This window comes from Arvicola amphibius, chromosome 5, assembly GCF_903992535.2.
Source record: "Arvicola amphibius chromosome 5, mArvAmp1.2, whole genome shotgun sequence".
NCBI classification, from domain to species: domain Eukaryota; kingdom Metazoa; phylum Chordata; class Mammalia; order Rodentia; family Cricetidae; genus Arvicola; species Arvicola amphibius.
The window spans coordinates 70,537,210-70,557,623 of record NC_052051.1 but is presented as its reverse complement, the minus strand read 5'-3'; the positions used below and the strand labels follow the sequence as shown (position 1 = coordinate 70,557,623).

Genomic DNA, 20,414 nt, shown 5'->3' with positions numbered 1-20,414 from the left:
TTAAAAAAAAAGAAATATGGGTGAATTTAAGTAAAAAGTTAGCTTATAACAAGCCTGAGCTATCAACCAAGCATTTTCAATTAAGTCTCTGTGTTATTTGGGCTTGTGGGAAAGAAAAATCCACCTACACCACACAATAATGAGTGGGAGGGACCCAAAACCTTGAATGAGAAACTACCGTCTTTCTTTAGTTGCTGTCATTTAAACTTAAAATTTTCTCCTCAAAACCAAAACCATTATTTAATTGCCACTCTTTACCCTGTTTTAAGCATAATCTTTCCCTAAAGTTTTAATCCAATTAGCGCTAACTGAAAACACTAAGTTCCATTAATGGATGACTATTGTGATGTGGGGGATGCACATGCAACAGTACTTACGTGGAGGTCAAAGGCCAATATCTGTGAAGTTTGCTCTCTACAACTTCCCTATGCCTTTAAATGGGCTCTGGAATTGAATTCAGGATTGTACAGCAAGCATCTTCATCTGCTAAGCCATCCCTTGGTAGCCTAACCCTATGTTTATAATGCTTAAGGAATAATGCACATTCCAAGTTTAAAAATCAATTAATCAAAAGTCCTGTGAAATGTGTTTAATCCTAGATAACAAGCTAGAACTCGCATACAAGTGTTAAGTTTCTTAAGCAATCAACGAATGATTTTGTTCTAAGAAATTATATCACTTTGTTCTCTTTGTATTAAAGAATTTAGCCACTGGAAACTAGAATACAAAGAACAACATTTTCTTTAAAGTTCATTTCTCTTAAGCCGTGGCAATATTATCTTTCTGTGGCTGAGGAAAATAAAAACCCGGGACTGCAGTCAGGAGCCCAAGTCTCAGTCCTGATTCCACAGCTGCCACTGCAACTCTGAGCAGAGTCCATGCCTGCTAGAGCACTAGTCCTCTGCTCTGAGGCCCAAAGCTCCTCACAGTTATACTATTTTCAGTTAGGATAAACATTCTAGCTATAGTACTTTCCAGTATAAAATTTGGGACTGAAGAGACAGTTAAGCAGTTAACACTTGCTATTCTTGCAGAGAACCAGGGTTCTGTTCCCAGCATGCACACAGATGCTCACAATTTGTAATTCCAGGTAACCAGGGTTTCTGACGCCTTCCATGGGACCAGGCACACACAAGGTAAACATACATACATAGAAGCAAAACACATAAAATATTTTCTCAATTAAAAAAGTCTTGGGATGGAGATGGCTCAGCTGTTAAGAGGGAGTACTGTTCTTACACAGGACCTGAATTTGGATCCAGCACCCCAAGCTCACAACAGAGGATCTGATGCTGACTTCCTCTTCTGAACTCTTGTACCTCAATTATACAAGCACATACCACCACACAACACACATACACAAATAAATCTTTCAAATCTGCACAGAAATAAACACTAAACCTACTGAATTAAGCTTGTGTTTGTACCCTAAAATGTGCAGTACTTACAAGTCAAACATTCTACAAAACTTGTCTTAGCTAATCATGGTCTGAGACTTAAAAACAAAGCCCTATAGCTTAAGAATGATTATTTATTACAAATATGAAAAATAATTAAGAATCTGTGCAACAAGTGTTTTATTGGGTTTTGTTTTTGAATGTACAGGTTCTGCAACTAGACTGCAGGTCTTTTAAAATTACATTTTACATTCCAACCACAGTTCTCCCTCCCAACCCTCCTTGTGCCTTCCCCTCACCCCCTGCCCAGCTCACCTCCCAATCAGTGGGTAAGGGGAGTCAACGAAGGCTGACACATTAAGTTGGGGCAGGATCAAGTTCCTCCCTGTAGCACGAATTCTAATTATTCTAATAATAAAACCCGGAATTAGGGGTGAAAGCTGAAGAATCAGAAGCAGTGCAGCCAGCCACTAGAGAGACCTTTACCTCTACCAGTGCTCAGACTCTGAAGGGACGATCCTGTCCCCAGACTGCATGCACTGAGCTCCTGTCTCCTTCCACCTTATATTCCTCTCTCCACTCAGCCATATCACTCCACCTCCTTACTGCTGGGATTAAAGGCATATGATCCCAAGTGTGAGCTGTATATCTTTCAGACAGATTCAATCTCATGTAGCCCAGGGTGGCCTTAAACTCAGAGAGATCTGTCTGCCTGACTCCTCTGAGTCCTGGGATTTAAGGTATGTGCCACCACTGCCTGGTCTCTAGCGGCTTAGCTCTGTACTCTTCAGGCAAGCTTTATTAAAACATACACCTCCCTCCTGCATTAAGGCTGAGCATGGCATCTCAACACAGGGAATGAGCTCCAATAAACTAGCTCATGCACTAGGGCTATATCCTGGTCCCACTGCTAGGGGCCCCTCAGATAGTCCAAGCTTTACCACTGTCTCCCACATACGAAGGACCTAGTTCAGCTAGGAGCCACAGCTGCCAGTCTAGAGTTCATGAGTTTCCACAAACATGGCTCAGCTGTCTCTAGATTTCTCCATCATGATCTTGACCTCCTTTGTGTAGGGCCCATGTGTCTACCCCTGCTTCTGGGGTTCATCCTGAGGACAGTTTCTGGTCAGCCAGTGTTTACAGTTGAACCTGTGCTCCCTCTGCCTTGCCTGGTGATTAGCTGTAGGGCATTGTTGACTCCACCTTGGGCATGGTAATTTCCCACCTGCCTGGGGGGTACTCCACTGTACAGAAGCTAGGTATTTAAGGATTTCCCCAAAGTTGAATAAACGGGATTCGGCTGATCTCCTTTCAAATGACCCAGGTCTCTTGTGTGTTCTTTCAATCTCTAGGCCTTTGCCCGGCTCGCGTATGGTACAGCAGTGCGCGAACTGTATCAACAGGGTAACACAGATGCAGATGTTACACCTTTGTTCATGTATTTCATCCTCCCTCTCTTTAACGGGATTCCTGGAGCTCAGTCTGGTACCTGGTTGTGGATCTCTGCATCTGGTTCCATCAACTACTGGATCAACTGCTTGTTCCACTCTGTGCAGTCACTGTCTGTGTCTCAGGGAGCAGCCTAGACAAATTCTGTGACTTGAGGCTAACCACACAAGCTTTTGTTTCTTCAACTATAAAATATATCCTGGCACTGCCAGGATGTTGTGAGAGTAAATGTTGTGGGATATTTGATCACTCTGTAAACCCTGAGTTTGAGTTTGCGTTAAATAAATAAAATTAAGCTCGGGTCAGAAAGCCGAGCTAGCACTTAGTTGACAGAAAGTATTCATAGTGTCAAAGATTATCTGTAAGTCAGTAGAGAGATGCACAGGAAGAAGTAGGGAGACACTTAGTGTAGCGTGGGTTCTTTTGTCTTGGTGGAGCACAAGGACGCTCTCTTTTGAAGATGCTGGCAAAGAGAGAAGTTCAGCTAGTTGCTACTCAACCTCTCTGAGCTAGCAGGTTTTCACCCCAGCCTTTGACTCCCAAGTCTTATTGATAAAGAGAATGACAGATTTAATTAAAAGCTATATTTAGCAGCAGCAATATAGCCACTGCCTGCAGGAACAAAGTTCTCAGTAGGCTGCAGCCTGAACAGCCTGACCACTGCCAGAAGAGCGGGCCAGTAACTGTGGAGCTGTATTTGCTGGCTAAAACCAGGAGATTAAAGCGCAGCCTCTGTGTGCTGATGGAAAAACAAATAAACTGATTAAACACATAAGCATTTTGTACAGTACTTTGGCACATCATAAATGCTCAACCAATGCCATCATTATTGCACCTAATACAATAGGTTGCATCTATACAACTAGTTATGCAGTTGTATAGGTTGCATCTATACAACTGACATTTACTGATTACCAAATGTTTGACTAGAGACTAAAAATAAATTAAAAGCTAAGGAAAAATATAATACTATGTGGGAAGCCTTTCCCTAGAAGATTGCAGCTGAGTATTGAAAGAAGAGAGAAAGTTATCTAAGGAAAGAAGTATCCTAAGAAGATGAAACAGTATATGTATGAAGGCCTCAAAGCAAAAATCTAGGTCCTTTCTGAACAAACTGAAACAGGGAACTCTGAGGACAAAACAGCTACACTCCTTCAGAGTACAACTGAGAGCTGTTGGCCAAAGCAACTTACTCAAAATATCAAAACATGCAAGTTGGATCATTACCATTTAGGTGCTTACTGAAGACATGTTATGTACATGAAAATGACCAAGCATGGTACATGACAAGCAGACTGAGCAGAGGTTGTGAGATAAACTTACTTGTAAGATACAACTATGTTCAACCATAATAATTTCCACACTCAAATATGTTTTCTGAGTTCAAACTAAAGTCTCACCTTTTCTTATTTCTACTTAAGGTATCATTAAAGTGCAAAGCATTGGTGGCACACAGCTTTAATCCCCACACTCAGGAGGCAGAGACAGGTTGATTTCTGTAGGCTTTGGAGCCTCTCCTGGAACTTGTAGACAAGACTGGTTTCGAACTCATAGAGATCCTCCTGCCTCTGCCGCCTGGCTCAGTTTCTGTAAGTTCTAAACCATCTGGTCTACATAGAGAGACAGTATGGAAAAATTAGCAGGACCATGTTTATTCTATTTAAAGAAGACAAGCCACCATTCACACGTTTTTTTGTTTGTTGGAGTGGGGGTTGAGACAGGGTTTCTCTTGTAACAGCTCTGGCCATCCTGGACCTTGCTCTATAGACATGATGGCCTCGAACTCCCAAGGATCCGCCTGCCTCTGCCTCCCGAGAGCTGGGATTAAAGGCGTGCGCCACCACCGCCAGACCACAGTTTGCACTTTTACAATCACAGATTGTACTTTTACAATCACAAAAAAATACAGATTTAGGAACAGATAAAAAAAAAATGAACCCACAAAGAGAATGAGAAAGCAGAACTAAACTGGGAATTATTGTCTCCAAAAATTATAAATTCTACACTGAGCTCAGACACAGAAACTGGGGAGTAATCATAACCAAAATATGTACATGTTAATCATGTAATTATATTATATAGCTCCTCTCCACCCTCCTGTGAATCAGAGGCTAGGACAAAGCAAAGTCAACTAGAGCAAGAAACAAAATAATGGTAGAAAGGACATAGGAAAAGTTGAGAGTAAGCAGGAAAAAACGTGTAACATGACAATTTATGGTCTATATCTAATTGCCTTTTTTTGGTTTTAGGTTCTATCTAGTTTTTTGTTTGTTTGTTTGTTTTCAAGACAGGGTTTCTCTGTAGCTTTGGAACCTGTCCTAAAACTAGCTCTTGTAGACCAGGATGGCCTCAAACTCAGAGATCCGCCTATCTCTGCCTCCCGAGTGCTGGGATTTAAGTTGTACGCCACCACCGCCCGGCCTCTATTTAGTTTTGATCTTAAGTTTCTTTGTTTAAAAACTCTTATGAGGGGCTGGAGAGATGGCTCAGTGGTTAAGAGCATTGCCTGTTCTTCCAAAGGTCATGAGTTCAATTCCCGGCAACCACATGGTGGCTCACAACCATCTGTAATGAGGTCTGGTGCTCTCTTCTGGCCTGCAGACACAGAATATTGTATACATAATAAATAAATATTAAAAAAAAAACTCTTATGAGGTACCAGGCGGTGGTGTACACACCTTTAATCCCAGCACTCGGAAGTAGAGGCAGGCAGATCTCTGTGAGTTCAAGACCAGCCTGGTCTACACAGTGAGTACCAGGACAGGCTCCAAAGCTACAGAGAACCCCTGTCTTGAGGAAAACAACAATTACAACAACAAAAACCCAACCTCTTATAAGGCCAGCAAGACAACTCAGTGAGTAAAGGCACCTACTGCCAGTTTGATCTCTGAGACTTACAGGGTAGAAGGAAAAGAACTACCACAAAAGACAGACAGATACACGCACAAAAAGGGAGAAGGAGAGATGGCTCAGCAGTTGTAGTGGACTTGGGTTCAATGCCTATCAAATTACATCAGGTGACATGTGGTGCACATATACAAGGAGGTTCGTGTTCTCTCTCTTTCTAAGTAAAAATCTGAAAATTGAAGAGATGAGTCAGTGGTCAAAAGTGTATACTGCTGGGGCTGGAGAGAGAGTTCAGTGGTTAAGAGAGCTGGTTGCTCTTCCAGAGGGCATGGGCACAATTTCCAGCACCCACAACTGTCTGCAACCCCAATTGCAAAACCTTCACACCAGTGGGGGCGGGGAGAAGAATGAAGAGTGTATACTGCTCTTTCAGAGACCTTGACAAAGGTGGCTTATAACTCCAGTTCCAGGGAACACCCTCCTTCTGTCTTCTGAGGGTACAAATGTGTACACACACACACAAATAAATAAACCTTAAAAAGGGAAAAAATGCTTACACACACACACACACACACACACACACACCTACCTCCTAGACTGGAAGTGCAGCTATAAAATATTTATGTACTCATTTAGTTATACTCAAAATTTTTTCTAAGGGAAAATTTTAACTCAAGAACCTATGTATTCAATATACACATGTAAAACATACAAGAATAAGGTACACACAAGATTTCTGCTATAAAATATTAGACTAGACAACATACAACTGTTTAGTCTACAAAATATAATAAAACAAGTACATAGTAGAGAAGCATATATTTTTTCTTTAATCAACAAATATATGTAATTACAAGGTACTAAAGCTACAAAAGAAAAAGATAATCAGGGCCAGAGAGATGGCTCAGCAAGTAAGAAACATTTCTTCCAAGTCGTTCTCTGATCACACAAGTACTGTGGCACACATATCCATACACAAGTACACATATCCATACACATACATATATAAAGTGTAAAAATATTAAGCTGGGCGTGGTGGTTGAGTGCTTGAACCCCAGCACTTGGGAAGCAGAGGCAGGATGATCTCTTGTGAGTTCAAGGCCACCCAGGGCTATATAGTGAGACACCCATCTCACCATTTGATCTTAAAAAAAAAAATTACAGAGCTGGGCAGTGGTGGCACACACCTTTAATCCTAGAGCTTGGGAGGCAGAGGCAGGTGGATCTCTGTGAGTTCAAGGCCAGCCTGTTCTACAAAGCAAGTTCCAGGACAGCCAGGGCTATTATAGAGAAACCCTTTCAAAAACAAAAACAAAACAAAATAAAAAATATCAGATGTTATATTTTATGTATAGACATACGGTTACAGTTTCTATTGCTGTGAGGAGACACTACAACATTTAATTGAGGTGGCGGCTTACCATTTCAGGTTTAGTCCATTATCATCATGGTGGGAGCATGGTGATGGGCAGGCAATCATTGTGGTGGCTGTAACAAGTCCTTTTCTGTCCCACCAGTCAGTTCCCAAATGATACAGAGACTTCTTACTAATTATAAAAGCTCGGCCTATAGTTTAGGTTTGTTCCTAACTAGCTCTTATAATTTAAATTAACCCATTTATATTAATCTATGTTCTAACACATGGCATTACCTCTCTTCCATCTTGCACCTCCTGTTTCTTCTCCGTGTCTCCAGGCATCTTCTGTGCACCTTGATTATCTCCTCTTACTTCTTCTTTCTGCCCAGAGTACTGCCCACATCTCCTGCCTAGCTATTGGCTGTTGAGCTTTTTACTAAACCATTCACAATAATATATCTTTACACAGTATACAAATATTTCACCACAGCTGGCTTCACCTTGATATACAGGCAACTGGCCAGTATCTTGAGCATAGGAAACATCAAAGCCTGCCCCAACAGTGACACACTTTCTGCAACGAGGCCATAATTGCTCCAACAAAGTCACACCTCCTAATACTGCCACTCCCTATGAGCCTATGTAGGCCATTTGCATTCAAACCATCACAATGTATATGAGTATTTTACTTGCATGGGTCTATCTACACATTTGCGTGCCTGGGGAGGTCAGAAGAGGGCCTGGGACTAGAATTATAGGATGGTTGTGAGCAGAATGTGGGTGTTGGGAACCAAACCTGGGTCCTATGCAAGAGCAACAGTGCCTTTTAACTGCAAAGCCTTCTCTCAGACCCTGATATTGTCAAGGGAGAGGAGCCTTAAATAAATTATATGTCACTGGGGATGTCCCCTTTGAAGGGCATAATGGAACTTGACTCCCCCTTCAAGTTTTACTTTCTAGCAAGAAGTGAGTGGTTTGGAATCTACCACATTTCCTGCCATGAAGTTTTGTGGCATCACAGGCCCAAGGTAAAAGTTTAAGCTATCATGAACTGAAATCATGAACCAGAACAAACTTTTTCTTATAAATTAATATGCTGTCATATTAGGTATTCTGTCACAGTAATGGAAAGCTAGTACACTCCTTCAAAACTTATAGTTTAGTTGCAGGATCCGCTTTTTTCCTGACTGGATTTTGATCTTGCTTTGATCCCACAATTCTTACTGTGCCCTGTTCTTCCTTATTGGAATGAGAATGTTTATCGTCAGTAGAGTGTAACTTTTTCAGTTTATAGGCACTCACAGTTAAGAGTACCTTGAATCTCAGATAAGATCTGGACTTTGGACTTTTAAACAATGTTGGAACTGTTAAATACCATGGCACTTTTGAAGTTGGACTGAATTCATTTTTCAATGAGATGGCGATGGGCCTATAGGTATATAGAGTGGAAAGTCATAACTTAAAAGTGATGTTCAAAAGTTGTCAAGTTGACAAGGGATAGAATTCTAATGGTCTACTTCATTGTCAATTTGATGAGATTTTTGAATCAAATCAAATTTAACACAAATTTCTGAGTATGTCTGAGGGATTATCTAGATCAATTAAGATAGGAAGATGGCGCCTTTAATCCCAGCACTCGGGAGGCAGAGGCAGGCGGATCTTTGTGAGTTCGAGACTAGCCTGGTCTACAAGAGCTAGTTCCAGGACAGGCTCCAAAGCCACAGAGAAACCCTGTCTCGAAAAAAAAAAAAAAAAAAAAAAAAAGATAGGAAGATGGAGCATGAATTCTAATTGGTCTTATTAATAAAAAGTTGGAGTCAGCTATCAGGGGGTGAAAGCTGAAGGATCAGAGAAGCAGAGCAGCCAGTCACTAGATTTCTTACCTCTGCCAGTGCTCAGACTAAAGAGGTGAACTTGTCTCTACAAATCCTCAAACTGAATGTCTCTCTACCAAACCTCAGACTGCATCCTCAGACTAGATCTGCAGACTGCATCTGAGTTTGGTCTCCTTCAGCCTTACATTCCTCTCTCCGCCCAGCCATATCCCTGCCTGTCTCCACCTTCCTAGTGTTGGGATGAAAGGCAAGAGCCACCATCACTTGGCTGTTTCTCTTTTAGAGTGGCTCAATTTCCTAAATGCCAGGGTGGCCTAGAACTAACAGAGATCCATCTGTCTATTTCCTGAGTCCTGGGATTAAAGGTGTGTGCCACCACTCCCTGACCTCTGGTGGCTTAGCTCTGCACTCTGATCTTCAGGCAAGCTTTATTTGTTAAAACACAAAGTATCACCACAGGGAACATCCACCCTATATATGAGTAGTACCTTTCTGTGGGGTGGGGTCTAAGAATGAATACATTCCTGACTGTGGATGCAATGTATCTGGCCTCTACCTGCTTCTGCCCCCAGATCTTCCCTGATAGTCTTGACCATAACCCAAAACAAATGCTTCCTTAAAATGTCTTTTAAAGTATTTTATCATAGCAACAAGTAATTAATACACATTGTGAAAAACCTGTGTATCCAGTTAAAAATGAGAAGATAAGGCAGAATCTGTGAAGGTTCCATAGTAAACTGAGAAAAAATTAATAGAAAATTGTATACTGAAAGGTACTTAAAATGACATACTTTAGTATTTCTGTATTTACCACATATTATGGCAAATTGTTCAATTTGGTAGAAACCGATGGTCTTAGTCTAAAAACTGTTACCAAAAGTATGCTCTAGGAAAAGTAATCCCAGTTCTTTTAAACAAACGGGAGCACAGCCTGCCTCTCAACGCAGATGCTACGCCCCAAAGCCCCTTCTTTAAAGTCTTCCATCCCTACCATTCGTTTTTACTTTTTACTTTATTTAACAGTTCTGCTTTATCCTGTATCCTCCACCCCACAAAAGGAATTTCCCCGGAAAACTAAAACACCTTGTGATTAACAACATATTCTCCCACACCCAAAGTTCAAATACTGCTTCTGCCACTTAACATTATGGTCTTAAGAAAGCTAACTTCTCTATGCTTCAGTTTCATTGGGTTAACAATATTATCTATTGCACAGTGAGAGGAGCTGAGATTATACACACAAAAATTATTAGAGTAGTGCACAACACCTGGAACCTAATACCTGTTATCGGCTCTCAGCTAAAGCTGAGAATGTCAAAGTAAATAAGGGTTCTATTTAAATGGGGGGAGGGGTGGCTGGAGAGATGATTCAGATTTTGCTGCTCTTGCTGCTCTCCCAGAGGACCCGTTGGTTCCAAGCACTCAAATCAGGAGGATTACAACTTTTTGTGCTCTAGCTATTATGTTTTTTGACACCTCTTATAGCATATGCAATCACATAGCCACAGGAAGATACCTACATATAATTAAAAATAGATTTGGTGGTCAAGAAAGTTCTGTGAAGAGATAGCTCTAACTTAACCAAGCTGCCAAGAGAGATAAGAACCACATCAGTGTTCTCAGTGTGGTGCTTAAATAGAATGACCTAGGAATTTAGGAATTATAGGGCTGAATCCACATGTACTGATTCAGAAATTCTGAGCCAGCAGCTGGTATTTTCAGCAAGTCCTGCAGGAACACTACTAAGGTTGTACCAGGGAAGGTAACTGTCAAACTCCTTGCCTTAGGCCATTGCACATGCTGTTTCCTTTGCTATTTCCTCAAAGAGAAAACGTTCTCACTTAACTGCCCCTCTGACTTCCTAGCAGCTAGGGAATTAAATTAAGCTCAACAAGTTCTTTTGCCAGATACGTGGTAGCACACTCATGAATGATCCCAACACTTGGGAAGTGGAAGGAGGATCAAGAGGTTCAAGGTCATTCTCAGCTACATAGCCAGAGTGAATCCAGCCTAAGCTAAATAACTCTCCATCTCAAATTAAACACACAAAAAAAACCCCACAAAACTTTGTGTTCCCTAAGACAAGGTTTCCCTACATAGCTCTGGAACTTAAGCTCCTCCTAAGCATGCTCCAATTATAACTATGACTAGCTAGGAACAAAGACTTTTTTGTGTATATTAATTGCCACCAAATCTTTAATGCCTACAAGAGTTGTATAGCATTTACAGACAAAAGTCAATCAGCATATGTTTACAAAATGTATACATAGTTCAAAACAGGTGTGGGCTAGGGAGATGGCTCAGTTGGTAAAGTACTTGGTATTCAAACATGAGAAGCTGAATTTGGATTCCCAGCATACATTAAAAAAAGTCAAGCATGGTGGTATGCATTTGTTACATCAGCATTGTAGGAAGCAGACCCCAAGACTCACTAGCCAGTCAGAGTTGAACTATGAGCTCCAGGTTCAGAGATGACAGCAGAGAGTGACAGGAAGCCACCAGTTAACCTAGCCTCCATGTTCGCACAGGTAAGCATGCACACATGAGTGCACAATGACATGAATACAAACATTTTTATAACACACACAAAACTAACATTAAATACTGACAAACCTGTGAGCAATTTCTGTCACTTAAAAAAATGGTGGATGGGCAGTGGTGGTGCACACTTTAATCCCAGCACTTGTGAGGAAGAGGTAGGCAGATCTCTGTGGGCTGGAGGCCAGTCTGGAAAGGAGTTCCAAGACAGCCAGAGTTGTTACACAGAGAAACCCTGCCTCGAGGGAAAAACAAAAACAAAAACCAATGGTGGTGAGGCTGGAAAGATGGTTCAGTATTAAAACATAGGCTGCTCTTCCAGATGACCCAGGCTCAGTTCCCAGTAACTCCACTTCTGGGTATGCTCTCTTCAGCCTCCACAAGCAGTACATACATACGCTACAGACGTACATGCAGGCAAAACACCCACACACATTAAAAATACATATACCTTTGGAAAAATAAAAGGGGCCCCTGCTTTTAATTTCAGCAATTGGAAGGCAGAGGTAAGCAGATCTCTGTGAGTATGTAACCAAGGTCAGTTGGTTTATATCGAGAATTCAAGGCTAACTAGTCTATATAGTAAAATAGGGTTGGAGAATGCTGTGGGACAATGGTCTGTATCCTGTCAATATTTTAAATAAACGCTGATTGGCCAGTAGCCAGGCAGGAAGTATAGGTGGGACAACTAGGCAGGAAGTAGAGGCGGGATGATGAGAACAGGAGAATTCTGGGAAGAAGAAAGCTTGGTCCACAGTTGTGACCCTGCCACAGAAGAAGTAAAATGTGACTGCCTCGCTGAATAAGGTACCGAGCCACGTGGGTAGCATAGACAAGAATAATGGGCTAATGCAGGTTATAAGAGTTAATAAGAAGCCTGAGCTAATAGGCCAATCAGTTTAATAACTAATGTAGACCTCTATGTGATTCCTTTGGGACTCAAGGATTGTGGGAACTGGGCAGGACAGAAACCCCAACAGAAAGTGCATGACTATGATCAAAATATAGCATGAGATTCTCAAATTAATAAAAACATTAAGTGTAGTAAAATTTCTTTGTTCACTGCACCATTTTTTCTAGTTACCCAGCTTTAAAATGTACCCTTCTTTATCCTTTAATATGTATGCTGCCAGCCATCCCAGGTGATTTTATCTTTTTGTCTCTTTATTCACTGACTCTTTCTTTTTTTCTTCTAATTTTTATTGTAGAAGAGGCAAACTTTGGAGAGTGAACTCTGGTCACCAAGCTTACAAGAGAGCACATTTACAGATGGAGTTGGCTCACTGACCCATTATGCATCATTATAAATCTCTATCACCTCCCTTGTCTTGTCTGATGTGGTACACTGCCTCTCATCTCAAAACCTGTTTCCTACTTCTGCTAATTCTAAACAATTCTGCAATTAACTGTCAATTTAATCCTATTAAATCAACTCATGGGAGTTAGAGAAATGACTCGGTGGTTGAGAACACTGGCTGTTCTTCCAGAGGATCCATGTTCAATTCCCGGTACCCACATGGCAGTTCACAATCATCTGTAACTAAAACTCCAGGGGATCCAACACCCTTTTCAGGTCTCTGAGGGTAGCAGGTATGCAAGCAAACACACATACTAAAATTATTAGGCCAGTGCATTGACATCTGTCACTTAGTAAATACTATAGTTTTCAGTTAAGGGCTGAGAATAAACACTTCACTCACTATAATCTTTTATCTCCGAAATTTCTTTACTGACTCTAAAACAAACTACTGAATTCACGCTTCTCTGGTCTTGCCATCTAAGAACAAATACTTCAAAGTAAATGAAAGTGCTGGAAAGAAAGATAGAAAGGAAGGGAGGAAGGGACAGTGAGAGAGAGAGAAAGAGAGAGAGAGAGAGAGAGAGAGAGAGAGAGAGAGAGAGAGAGAGAGAGAGAGAGAGAGAGAGAGAGAGAGAGACTGACTCAGCAGGATTTATTTAAATTTGGTGGGAGTGGGGGGTTGAGGCTGGAAAGACAGCTCAAACTCAAGAGCACTTGCTGCTCTTGCAGAGGACTAGAGTTCACGGTCCAGCACTCACACAAGTGGCATACATTTGCAGAGATATATACACATAAATAAAAAAAAAACTTTTAAAAGCCAACTCATTCACACTACCATCCTTCTCTAAAATGTCCTAATATTTACAGAGAATAAATTCTAAAGCCCCTAAAATATAGTGCTCACTCCATGGTAGTCTAACTCTGGTGAGCCCCCACAATGAGACACACCTTTGTAGAGTCTCCCTCCCACAAGGACACACTTAACCAGAGACTTCACAAACTGACAGACTGACTAGAGTGATGCAATGCCAGTTCAAAGATGAGCCCTGAATTAGCAGAACAGAGTCCAAGTCCTTCCTCTTGGGGACTTGTACTTGGAAGCTCCTCCTTTGTGTAAATCCCTTTCTATTAGGCAACAGTAATAATACAAGTCAGTTTGTATGCAATTTAATTAACAAATGTTTCATGATCATCTTAAATAGGAACAATTTTTACTCTAAGTACTCCCAGACATATTTGTACCTGTAAGAGACTGCATGCACCTTGTGCTCAGACGTACATGCAGGCAAAACACTCACACACACACACACACACACACACACACACACACACAACAAATAATTAGAACAAATTTAGAGGGCCTAAAGTAGAAGCAAAGAAAGCAACAGGAAAAAACTACAACAGTTTCTGTGGAGATTACAGTAAATAGTAGCAGCATTTACTAAGATGGAAAAGATAATCATCTTTAGAATTACTATGTTCGAAACACCTATTCAATATCCACATGAAGATGTCAGGCACAAGGTACAGAAATAAAGATATAATTTTGAATGTCACCTCATTCATATCAAGTTGAACTTGAGTGAGTGGAGAGAGAAGAAGGATGGACATCTAAGGCCCGGCTCAAACCAGGATTTAGAAGCGAAGCAGAGAAGTAACAAGTATATGAAGTACCCTGTCATCCTTGTAAATCACAAGTTACTTAAGAGGCAGGACAGTCTTTCCTATTTCTGCAGTACCCTGTAGAACTTGGTCTAATATTCTGAACTCAGATTCATTCATTTAATGAATGAATAAATGCATGCCATTTATTTAGCTCAAAATTTCTTGAGCTTTCACTAAAGAAATATATTTAACAATAAAGACTATATTACCTCACATCTATCAGGTACTCAGATACCAAACATGTATGGCAGATGTACTTTAGTACTCACTCCAGAGAACACAGCAAGGAAATATGAAGGCAAGCAGTGGCCCATATCCTTATACTTAAATAACTACAAACATCCAAACCCTTCACCTTGGTCCCTGCTACTGGGTGAAAGGGGACTGAGATGCACCTATACTGTTCACTGCAACTCCCACCTTATTCCACACAAAGCCACCATTCGCAGTTTTTATGTGGTACTGGGGACTGAACCCAAGGCCTACAGCAGGCTAGGCAAGCGAGCTACTCACTGAACTACATGGCCAGCCTCTGAGTGAGTCTTAAGGTTTCTCTGTTTAGTCCTGGTTGTTCTGGAACGTGATCTGTAGACCAGGCTAGCCTTGAACTTGAGATCCACCTGCCTCTGTCTCTTGACTGCTGGGATTAAAGTCTTAAAGCTAGAGGGTCCTTCAAGTTTTCAAAAGCTCTTACAAGAGCACAATTTATAAGAAAAGACAATCCCAAATTAACAAAAGGTTATTTCAATCAAACTTCTGCTATTAGAGTTCAAAAACTATTAGCTCATGAAAGCAGTATTATTGCTATTGATGCCATTTATTTCATGAGCAATTAATTTGTACTAGCCACTGTTCTAAGCCACACATAATTGTTTTACACAAAAATCCTTTGCAACAGGTTTTTCTAAAATACAGTTTTATGTGTATGAGTGTTTTACCTGCATGTATATATGTGCATCACAGGGATGTACGGTGCCCCCAGAGAAGAGCATCAAAATCTCCTGGAACTGGAACTACAAATCTGTGAGCAGCCATGTGGGTGGTGGTGGGAACTGAATCAAACCTGGGTCCTCTGCAAGAGTAGCAAATGCCCTTCGCTGCTGAGCCATCTGTCCAGCCTAGAGTATGTATTCTTTCCACTTTCCTCTTATGGATGAAGAAACTAAGGCACATCTGCAGTCACAAAGCTTTTAGGTGATGAGGCTGAGATTTAACCTTGGGCACTGAGTTTTGACCGTCTGTGTTTAGCCGCTATACTGCGATGCTGCATGGTAAGTCTAACGGCACCACTCACTCACATGACAGCTAAATTAGCTTTCATGATTTGATCTAGCAAACACCAATATCCTATGTCACTGTCCTTTTGCTATGGACTGAACATTCTTCTTTCAATTGCACTGCACTTTCCTGGTTCTCCTTCATCATCTCTGGCCCAGAGCTTTTCCTTGTTCTTGACTAGTTTTTAATTCCTCTTCTAACTAATCCCTCTTGTTTACTCAGCCTGGGGCTGATGTGTTTTTAAATGCCATCTCAAAGGAGATGACCTTATTTGTTTTCATTCAAACCTCCTGTGAGAACCTAGTCACATATTCCACTATCTCTCTGACCTTTTACTTGAGTATGTAAAGGTCATTTTATGATGAGCTCATGTTTTTACACCCATCTCACCTCTATTTCTTCTTACAGACTCATCCTTGTCCACACCTCCAGCCATCTAGTTACTCAGTCCGGAAACCCAGGAGTTGTGTGAGTTGTCACCAAACCTTATTGCCTCTTGTGGGGCTGAGACACTGTACACCAGGCTGGCCTTGAACTCAGAGCAAACCCCTTTCTACTAGGATTATAGGTTTCCATGCCTATCTAGCCTTCCTACTCTTAAATATACCTTCGCTCCTCGTCTCCATTTTGAGTTGATACAAACTCCTATCTTTCACTTACATGGTTTATAAAGCTCCTTAATTTAAAGGCAGATTAGACTTTTTCTTACTCCCTTCAACTTATTCTCTCTTAAAGCATCCATACTGACCATTGAAAACACAGAAGCAAACAACCCCCAAAAGGTCGTGACGATAGGCAAAGGGTATGCTCATTTGGTTTCTAAAACTGAGGGGCACAAACAACCCGAAATGTGTAAGACCTACTGCCAGACTACACAAGTAGTTATCAAGTGTTACTTTAGAAACATTTAGGGTTCAAAATCTCTCCATAAATTTTTTAAACAAAAACAAAAAACCTGGAGTTTCAGCAGTGGTGGTGCACACCTTTAATCCTAGTACTCAGGAGGCAGAAGCAGGAGGATCTTTGTGAGTTTGAGACCAGCCTGGTCTACACAGTGAGTTACAGGACAGCTTTGTCTCAAAAAGTCAAGAACAGTAGCCAAAAAACAAAAACAAACACACACACACAAAACCAAAAACAACAATTAAAAAAAAATCCAATGGAGCTGCTGTATCAAAGAAAATATTGTTTCAAACTCATGATTTCCCAGTCACCTTCCTACTGAGCGATGAAAATGCATTTTTAGGAGGAAGCTAAGACATAAAGTAGGATGTTAAATCCCATGTCAGTAACAAGTGAATGCCATTACCATCTGTCAGTTTCTGAATAAGTTGCAGGAAATAAGGTGGCAGACAAGCTAATTCTCTCTGGATAAATATCCATGTTACATCATCACAGTTAGTGTTCATTTGCACCTTCAGAAGAAACTGCCACAAAAGGGAAACAAAAACATTCAAGTGATACATGAATTATCAAACACTTTTTAAAAACACTGTAAAAATGATTAATATTCCTGATATTTAAGGACTCTGAAGGCACATTACAAATTCAGTACTTATGTAACTGAAATCAAAGAGGACATTTGCCTGATTTGAAGAAAAGTAATTTGAAGTGTGAGCAGCCCTGTACAGATGGCCTGATCCTAACACAACATGTTAACAAAGCAGGTTTGGTGGGGGAGGGGGGAAGCCTGCATTTTGTAGGCTATAATTTAACTGACCACAACCCTCCAAAAATGTTTTAAAGCAATAGGAGGGGGTTTGCATTTAAGTACTACTAACATCTAAAAAATAATAACAAAAGTCATTTAAACTTGCTTTCTAACAGGCTTGGGGAGTCGTTCTGGGTTACTCTTGATAACATTTGGAAAATATGACCAGCCAGTTTTTGTATCTTGCCTAGGAGGTATTCTGCTCAAAGAAATAACAGACAATAAGTAGACAGCATTTCAGTGTTAATAGAACAGTTTTTTACTTGAGCTAAGAAATGCCGCACATTGCACATCATTGCTGTTCACTGAAGAGAAGGTTAATTTGTAAACTGTTATAGACAATGAAAATGCTCTATGTAAAATGATAAAAAAAAAAAACCTAGCACCAAAAATAATCAAGGTTCAAATATCCGTACTAAAATCCTTCAAAATGGCTTAGTTACATAGAACACAAAACTATGAGTTATTTCTAAAAGACCTCAGCATATCACCAGTTAGCTCAGAACTGGAAAACCACTTTCTTGTTTAAAATCCTGGCTTTTTCAAACAAAAGGGCTAAGATTTTCTGAGGTTTATTATCCTTTTGTTGAAGCACGGTTTTTTTCATTCTTTCAGAATAATTCCAAGGTACAATCTAAGACAAAGACCAGCTACTCTTTACACATCTATTCTAAATCATGAAAGCAGCATTTTCATAAAATAAAAAGATAACTAGACTACTGTGTAGAGCGAAACAAAAACTTCACTCGTGTCGTCAGAATGATTTAGAAACCCGGTGAGCTCATAGAGGCTTCGAATCTCCCTGTTGGTAGCTGAGGATGAAGTCGTTAATTAGCAAGCCAGGATTCCCCCGTTCTTGGATTAGAAGCGGCACCTACCAGATTCAAGATTCAGTATTGTTCAAGGGAGGCGGCTTTAAAAATACCCGGCACCCAAAACCTCCAAACCAGACCACGCCTTCCACTTATCATTCGAACGGGACCGTTTCAAAGTGTGGTACGACTACACATTTCCCGCGAGCTTAAATACCGAACAGGAGCCCACATTTTGGGGTCCTTTGGCCATGCTGGAGCAAAGACTCTTGAACGTCCGCGCTATAAAATGAAGCCGAGATGGAGAAACGTATTTTGGGTCTTCGACCTTTAGAGCCTTCTCTGACCACCAGCCCTCAATGCTTTCCTCCTAACAGCCAGTCACCCTCCCGCACAAGACAGCAAAGAGGGATTCTTGACTTCCTGCCGTTGTTACAAGGAGAGGAAACCCAAGAGCAACTTTGAACGCGTGGAACAGAGCCACCACTGCAAACATATGTCACCCAGCCCCTGCTCAGCGTTCGCGTCCCGCCCTAGGGGTTCCCTTGCAGACCAGCCATCCCCGGTCCCCCAGTGTCAGCAACACGGTCCCGCGCCTCGTCGCCCCCACCTTTACAACGCCAAGGCCCCCGACACATCATCGGCCACCCAGGTTCCAATACAATGGAATGTCACTTCCCGGGGCTCTGCGATGCCCCGCTAGGCCTCCCCCCACTGAGTCAGTCCCGGTTCCCCAGAAACCGAGTTCACCTAAACTTCACCAAGTGGGAGTCCAGCACCGAGGGGTGACTGAGCCCCTCCTCTCCCACCCCACCTTCCCTTCAGCCTCCCGCCCCGACCCGCCCCAGGCGCGAATCCTGCCACTTGCGCCCCCACCCAGCCCGGACCACCCGCCAGGAGTCGTCCACCGGCTCTCCTGAGAGAGATGGAAGGCTCCCCGAAGGTCCCCACCCGGCCCGGGCCCCGAGAGGGGTGGTACAGGCCCCGGCGCCTCCGCGGCCTTTCCTGGCCCAGTGAGACCCCGAGCCCACCCTCTCTACCTGGCCTTGAGGCTGGGGCTGCTGCCGCTGCAGCCGGGGCTCGAGGCGGCGGTCGGGACCCGGGCTTCGTAGGCCCAGGCGGGGGCGGCGGCGGGCTGCTGCGTGGCGGCGCTGGCGGGGGGCGCGGGAGGCTCGGCGAAGCCCGCCGGCGCGTAGTGCGCGTCCATGGCGGGGTCTGAGGCGGCGGGGACGGGCGGGAGGCGCGGGGAGAAGAGGGGGCGGCGGGAGCGGCCCCTCACATGGCGCGGCCGGCCGGGAGGGGGGCGGGGAGGCTGGCCGGAGGAACCGGGCTGCTGCTGGCGGGGCCTCGGCTCGGACGTCAGGCGAACGGCGGCGCCTGCGGCCGAGACTCGCGGCGGCCACAGCGCCCGCAGCCCAGGCGCCCCATGTTGTTGGATTTCCCAGGATGCACCTCCCGCGCCCTCCGCCCGCTCATCGCCCCGCCCCCTCGGCGCCCCGCGCTCTGGGCAGTGGACTCGGGGGCCGGCCGGACGGGGGCTGCTCCGTGGATGCCCTGGCGGTGGAGACGAGGCCTACGCCCTGGAGCACCCGCGTGAGTGCGGAGCGGGAAAGGCTTGCCAATGCTACGCCTGGAGTTCGTTACACTACCCTCCGGGGTTCTTTGAAGGAGCACAAACACTCAATTCCCGTGATTGCTTTCTCTGCGCCCCAAACCGCAGACGACTGGCTGCTGCTTTGCAGTACTCGCTTCCTGCCCAAAGTTTGCTGGGCTTAGAGGATCTGGTTCCCTGTTCCTGCTTCCTGGGGGAGATTTCTATTCAAATTGATTCAAATTCAAACGAATTTTCCAGCCCTCGCTGAATGGGCCTTTCCCAGGGGTGCTTATTAACTGTCTCCACCCCCACCTTGGGGATTTTCTCACCCTGGAGTTCAGAATCTCGTATCCCAAGATAAATACTGCCGCATCATTGATTAATCCAACTACCATCTGGATGACTTTAATTACAATACATTTGAACTCACTATGCACTCTGTGTTGGGGTTTTCTGCTCTAGATTTGTAATCTCTGCAGGGCTCTACCCAAACATTGCCTTATCTGACTTCCAAGCTGTGTGGTGTGGGTAATTTAATGACTTAGAGGGTGTGCCTATTAAAGCTGTTTCTCCTTGTGAGTAATGAAATTCAGGGATCATAAGAAATTGTTTGGCTGGGTCTGAGAGCTGC

The 20,414-nt window shown here is 42.9% G+C and overlaps 1 protein-coding gene across 2 annotated transcripts in view; it reads right to left on the bottom strand.

Moving 5' to 3' along the window:
- The window catches only part of Qser1 (glutamine and serine rich 1), a 67,226-nt gene extending 47,877 nt beyond the window's left edge, over window positions 1–19,349 (bottom strand). The window contains exon 1 of one of the 2 annotated variants that reach the window (XM_038331928.2): window positions 19,230–19,349. The gene's annotated coding sequence lies outside the window, so the exon portion shown is untranslated. Of the gene's footprint in view, window positions 1–13,671; window positions 13,729–19,229 lie in introns of those variants that run through there. The other variant, XM_038331929.2, reaches the window with a different exon arrangement.
- Between the last annotated feature and the right edge of the window lie 1,065 nt (window positions 19,350–20,414).